The following is a 6,755-nucleotide window of genomic DNA, read 5'->3' on the forward strand; positions in this document are numbered from 1 at the left end:
TGCTTGGTGTGGGGAGGACGGAGACATGGGGTGGTGTTCCTCCAGCGCCGATCCACCGGTGCGTCCCTGCATCCCGCTGGACCCATCATCGGGCCGAGGAACAGTCCCGCCTCGCCCCCGAGGCGGGAACCGCGGTGGACCCGGTGGCCGGGCTCGAGGAGCCGGCACTGGTCGACTTGGAGGAGGTGTGGGGGTGTGTGAGAGCGAGGCCGATGGAATTGCCTCCCCGACCCCGGGGCACGTGACCAAATGGTCCTCCGCCAGCTGGATGGCCGAGTCCAGCGACGACGGCCGGTGGCACTGGACCCACGCAGCTGTCTGCCGGGGAAGACGGGTGGCAAACTGCTCCAGCACCACCCGGTCGACGATCTTCTCCACGTCGCCTTCCTCGACCCTCAGCCATCTGCGGCACGAGTCCCGGAGCTGCTGAGCGAGGGCGAAGGGTCGACCGGTTTCTGCCAAGCCCAGCGTCCGGAAACGCTGGCGATGCTCCTCTGGGCTCCGGCCGACCCGCTGTAGAATGGCCCTCCTCAGCTCATCGTAAACCAGGAGGCTCTCTGGGGCCAGCTGTTGCGCCGCCACCTGTGACTCTCCGGACAAGAGGGGGAGGAGCCGGATTGCCCACCTGTCCCTCGGCCAACCGCTGGACTCAGCAGCTTTCTCAAAAAGGCCGAGGAACGCCTCCGGCTCATCCTGGGGTCCCATCTTTGTCAGCCACAGGTGGGAACCCGATGCCACTTCCGTACGGCCCCCAGCCTGAACCTCCCGGTCCACCCAGCTCCGGAACGCCTCGCGGTCCTCTTTCTGGGCCTGGAGGATAGCCTGGAAGCGGGCCTCCTGGTCTGCCCTCAGCTGCAGAAGCGCCTGGTGTTGCTCGCGGTGGAGGACCGCGAGGGACGAGATGACGTCCGCAAACGGGGTTGCCGGCGGAGCTTGCATCTGGCCACGGCTTCCTACTTCCTTCTCCCGGGTTTCGGCACCACTGTAGTAATGTTCGTGTAGGTGAGAAGGAAGAGATCGGGGTCAGGTTGTCTACTGGAGAGAAGAAATGTTTATTCACAAAATAATAACTCAGTCTAATGCTGACGCTGCGCGTCTCTGTTTCCAGCCTCCGTATTCCACTGGAGCTGACGATCCTCTCGTGAAGCAGTCCTCTTACTGGCTCTGTCTCTGTCTCTCTCTCTCTCTCGTAGACTCTGCTGGCTCTCACACACCCGGCTCCTGTCTCCGAGCTGTTTATATGCATCCCCACACCAATCACTGGAATAGAGGACAGCTGATCATCATTTGCACTTCGCACCCCATTTACTCACCACTCTTCTCTCAGCCTTCTCTCCCGCTGCAGACCTTGCTAAATCACACACCCCTTGCCACATACCCCCACCGCCCGACTCAGGCCGGGGAGCCCTCCGGCCTGCAGCCTCCCCCCTCCCCCTTCGCCTGGAGAGGAAGTCGGCCACAGCCATCTGTGCCCCCGGCCTGTGGATCACCTTAAATTTAAATGGCTGTAAAGCCAGATACCAACGGGTGATCCGCGTGTTGGTATCTTTCATGCGGTGGAGCCATTGGAGGGGCGCGTGATCCGACCAGAGGGTGAATTCCCGCCCCAGGAGATAATACCGGAGGGTGAGAACGGCCCACCGGATCGCCAGACACTCTTTCTCGATGGTGCTGTACTTAGCCTCCCTCTTTGAGAGCTTGCGGCTAATATACAGCACCGGCCGCTCCTCTCCCCCCATCTCCTGGGACAGGACAGCTCCCAGCCCTCTGTCCGACGCGTCGGTCTGCAGAAAAAAAGGAAGAGAAAAATTAGGCGAGTGTAAGAGCGGCCCGCCGCACAGGGCAGCCTTAACTTGGGTAAAAGCCTGCTGGCACCGCTCCGTCCACTGGACCGGATCTGGTGCCTCCTTTTTAGTGAGATCAGTCAGCGGGCTGGCAAGCTCCGAATAATTGGGCACAAACCTCCTGTAATATCCCGCCAGCCCCAGAAACTGTCTCACCTCCTTTTTGGTCTTAGGCCTCGGGCAGGTCGCAACCGCTGCCGTCTTGTTAATTTGGGGACGCACCTGCCCATGACCCAAGTGGAAGCCCAGATACCTGACCTCCACCCGCCCAACCGCACACTTCTTCGGGTTGGCCGTGAGCCCGGTCTCCCTCAGCGTCCCCAGGACCGCCCTCAGGTGCTCCATATGCCGCTGCCAATCATTGCTGTAGATGATAATATCATCCAGATAGGCAGCCGCATATGTTGCATGTGGCCGGAGGATGCGGTCCATGAGGCGCTGGAAGGTGGCCGGAGCTCCGAACAAGCCGAACGGAAGGGTGACAAATTGGTGCAATCCGAACGGCGTGGTAAAGGCTGTCTTCTCTTTAGACACTGGGGAAAGAGGGATCTGCCAATATCCCTTCGTCAAATCCAGCGTCGAAAAAAAACGAGCGGTGCCTAGCCGATCTAACAACTCGTCAATCCTCGGCATGGGATACGCGTCAAATTTCGACACGGCATTCACCTTGCGATAGTCTACACAGAACCGTATCGAGCCGTCCGTTTTAGGGACTAAAACTATCGGGCTCGCCCAGTCACTGTTAGACTCTTCTATTACCCCCAACTTCAACATCGCGTCTAATTCCCCCTGAACCACCTTTTTCTTGTGTTCAGGTAACCGGTAGGGTCTACTTCGTACCACTATCCCCGGCTCGGTCTCAATGTGGTGCTGAATAAGGTTCGTGCGACCAGGCAGGGGGGAGAACACATCCGCAAATTCCGCCTGCAGGCGGGCCACATCCGTGAGCTGCGAGGGTGAGAGGTGATCTCCCCCCGGGGCCAGGGCGAGGGATTGATGTTTAACATTCGCCTCCGGCCCGAGATCATCCTCTCCCGTTACCACCGTCGCCAACATCACGGACTCCTCCTCACTCCATTTTTTAAGGAGGTTGAGGTGGTAAATTTGCCGTGCTCCCCGCCTGTCTGTTCGTACGACCTCATAATCGAGATCCCCTACCTGCCGTGTAACCTCAAAGGGTCCTTGCCACTTTGCAAGTAATTTTGAACTGGAAGTAGGGAGTAATACAAGTACCTTCTCTCCCGGAGTGAATTTTCGCAAGTTGGTTCCCCTATTATACCCGCGGCTTTGCTTGTCCTGGGCCTGTAACAAATTCTCCATAGATAGCCGCCCCAGTGTATGGAGTTTTGTTCTCAGGTCCATGACATACTGAATTTCATTTTTGCTCGTGGACGGCCCGTCCTCCCAGGTTTCCTTCAATACGTCCAGCACCCCTCGAGGTTGCCGCCCGTAAAGAAGCTCAAACGGGGAAAACCCTGTGGAGGCTTGCGGGACCTCCCGTACCGCGAACAATAGGGGTTCCAACCACTTATCCCAATTTTTGGCGTCCTCGTGTACGAAATTACGAATCATGGTCTTTAATGTGCGATTAAACCGCTCCACCAGGCCGTCTGTTTGTGGGTGAAAGACGCTGGTCCGGATCGATTTAATGCCCAATAATTCGTATAGTTCGCGCAGTGTGCGTGACATGAACGCCGTGCCTTGATCCGTGAGGACCTCCGCAACAGAAACAGAGCCTCCGCAACACACTTGCAAGACAACAGCAAGGCTACTGCCTCGGGATATCGGGTTGCATAGTCCACTATGACTAAAGCAAACCGATGTCCCCGTGCTGATCGTTCTAATGGCCCGATGAGGTCCATCCCAATTCGTTCGAAGGGGACCTGCATCAACGGAAGAGGGCGCAATGGCGCTTTTGGTGTGGCCGGTGGATTCACCAACTGACATTCACGGCAAGACGCGCACCACCTGCGCACGTTGTCGTGAATGCCTGGCCAAAAAAACCGGGCCATGAGACGATTTAATGTGTTAGTTTGCCCCAGATGTCCTGCCATTGGATTACAATGAGCCGCCTGAAAAATTATTTCCCGGCGGCTCTTTGGAACTAATAATTGGGTTATATCTTCCTTGGTCTGAGCGTCCTGGGCCACTCGATACAACCGATTGTTCCGAAGTGCAAAATAGGGGTAGGCGAGAGGTCGGGCAGGCTGCACCGGCTGCCCGTCAATGGACGAGACATGCTCGAAAGCCCGTTTTAAGGTCTCGTCCTGGGCCTGCTCCAGGGGGAAGTCATCGCGATCCGAGAGGATCAGCCTCTCGATCCCGCTTTCTCCTCCCCCGGAGTCAGACCCCTGCGAGCCGGGTTCTGCACTGCCCGCCTGCACGAGCCCTCGCCTTCCCTGGTTTCTCTTTCCCCAAGCAACATCCGTGCATAAAACCCTTAATAATTCTGGAAAAGCAGGCCAATTCGTCCCTAGAATTAACGGATGTCGGAGGTGCGGATTAACGGCCACCTCAACTCTATGCTTTTTCCCTTTAAATTTTATTGGCAGCGACATGAGGGGATATTGAACCACATCCCCGTGCACACACCGTACCTTAACCGCGCGGCCTTTATCCCATGCCACGGATCGAAACAGGCTTTGGTGGATCGAGGTCTGGTTGCAACTGGAATCCACCAGAGCCCGATAGGTACCCCCCAATACTCACTGGTATCTGGTACTCGCCAGCCTGACCGGGGGCAGCCTGAGGTGCGTCCGGGACCCGAACCATTAACCCCACATCCATCATGGGACATCGGTCGAGGAAATGGTCAGGGTCCCCGCAGCGCCAACAGGCCGGCCCAGACCTACCCGCCGCCCGGGCGGCAGAAAATGGGGGCGGTGCTTGGTGTGGGGAGGACGGAGACATGGGGTGGTGTTCCTCCAGCGCCGATCCGCCGGTGCGTCCCTGCATCCCGCTGGACCCATCAACGGGCCGAGGAACAGTCCCACCTCGCCCCCGAGGCGGGAACCGCGGTGGACCCGGTGGCCGGGCTCGAGGAGCCGGCACTGGTCGACTTGGAGGAGGTGTGGGGATGTGTGAGAGCGAGGCCGATGGAATTGCCTCCCCGACCCCGGGGCACGTGACCAAATGGTCCTCCGCCAGCTGGATGGCCGAGTCCAGCGACGACGGCCGGTGGCACTGGACCCACGCAGCTGTCTGCCGGGGAAGACGGGTGGCAAACTGCTCCAGCACCACCCGGTCGACGATCTTCTCCACGTCGCCTTCCTCGACCCTCAGCCATCTGCAGCAGGAGTCCCGGAGCTGCTGAGCGAGGGCGAAGGGTCTGTAGAATGGCCCTCCTCAGCTCATCGTAAACCAGGAGGCTCTCTGGGGGCAGCTGTTGTGCCGCCACCTGTGACTCTCCGAACAAGAGGGGGAGGAGCCGGATTGCCCACCTGTCCCTCGGCCAACCGCTGGACTCAGCAGCTTTCTCAAAAAGGCCGAGGAACGCCTCCGGCTCATCCTGGGGTCCCATCTTTGTCAGCCACAGGTGGGAACCCGATGCCGCCTCCGTACGGCCCCCAGCCTGAACCTCCCGGTCCACCCAGCTCCGGAACGCCTCGCGGTCCTCTTTCTGGGCCTGGAGGATAGCCTGGAAGCGGGCCTCCTGGTCTGCCCTCAGCTGCAGAAGCGCCTGGTGTTGCTCGCGGTGGAGGACCGCGAGGGAAGAGATGACGTCCGCAAACGGGGTTGCCGGCGGAGCTTGCATCTGGCCACGGCTTCCTACTTCCTTCTCCTGGGTTTCGGCACCACTGTAGCAAGGTTCGTGTAGGTGAGAAGGAAGAGATCGGGGACAGGTTGACTACTGCAGAGGAGAAGTATGGTTTATTAACAAATAATATATCACAGTTCAATGCTGACGCAGCGCGTCTCTGTTTCCAGCCTCCGTATTCCACTGGAGCTGATGATCCTCTCGTGAAGCACTCCTCTCTCAGGCTTTCTCTCTCTCGCTCTGTCTCCGCAGTAGTCTCTGCTGGCTCTCACACACCCGGCTCCTGTCTCCGAGCTGTTTATATGCATCCCCACACCAATCACTGGAATAGAGGACAGCTGATCATCATTTGCACTTCGCACCCCATTTACTCACCACTCTTCTCTCAGCCTTCTCTCCCGCTGCAGACCTTGCTAAATCACACACCCCTTGCCACAAAGATATTTTGAAAGATGGGCGGTACCCATTGACTTTTACATTTTTAAAGCTCCAACAGCTCCAAACATTTTACATACATTTTTAGTGAAAACAGAAAACTTAAGTGTAGTGTTCGCACATTTTATATGCAAGTGCACCATGTAACACATCTTATTCCTTTTACAAATCTCGATTAGCATAAAACTGTGTGCATGTGTTGCTTTTGTGCAACACTTCTTCATTGTACACCCCCTCCCTTTTTATTGTGTTCATATAGGTTGTATGTCATGTTTTCAAAACGAATCACTCCCACAACGTAGTGATTTGTTCATTTATAAACCACTATAGTGCTTTCAAATGAGTTTGTACTATTAAAATATTTGTCTGAGCCCCTGTTTAACCTGTTTTTGTTAATCAAGCATGGACGTTGGAACCATTGTATGTTTTTTGTGCTTCTGACACTGGTGTCACCAAGGGTCTCAACGTCAGACTCCACACCGTCAAACAAAGCTATCACTCTACAAAATAATGTGTTAAAATAATTGGTAAAAATTTAATAATTAATATTTTATTATGTTAAATGAACTCAAAATTTTAAGGCAGCTGGGTAACTTAAACAACTTAAAGTTGAAACAACAAATCAAATTTTCAATATAAATCTGCTTAATAAATAACATATGAGATTAGATTTACAAATGATTAAACCAAATTGCATGTTCACATGAGCTAATAAATTA

The sequence above is a fragment of the Triplophysa rosa genome, linkage group LG24 (assembly GCF_024868665.1).
Source record: "Triplophysa rosa linkage group LG24, Trosa_1v2, whole genome shotgun sequence".
Lineage (NCBI taxonomy): Eukaryota > Metazoa > Chordata > Actinopteri > Cypriniformes > Nemacheilidae > Triplophysa > Triplophysa rosa.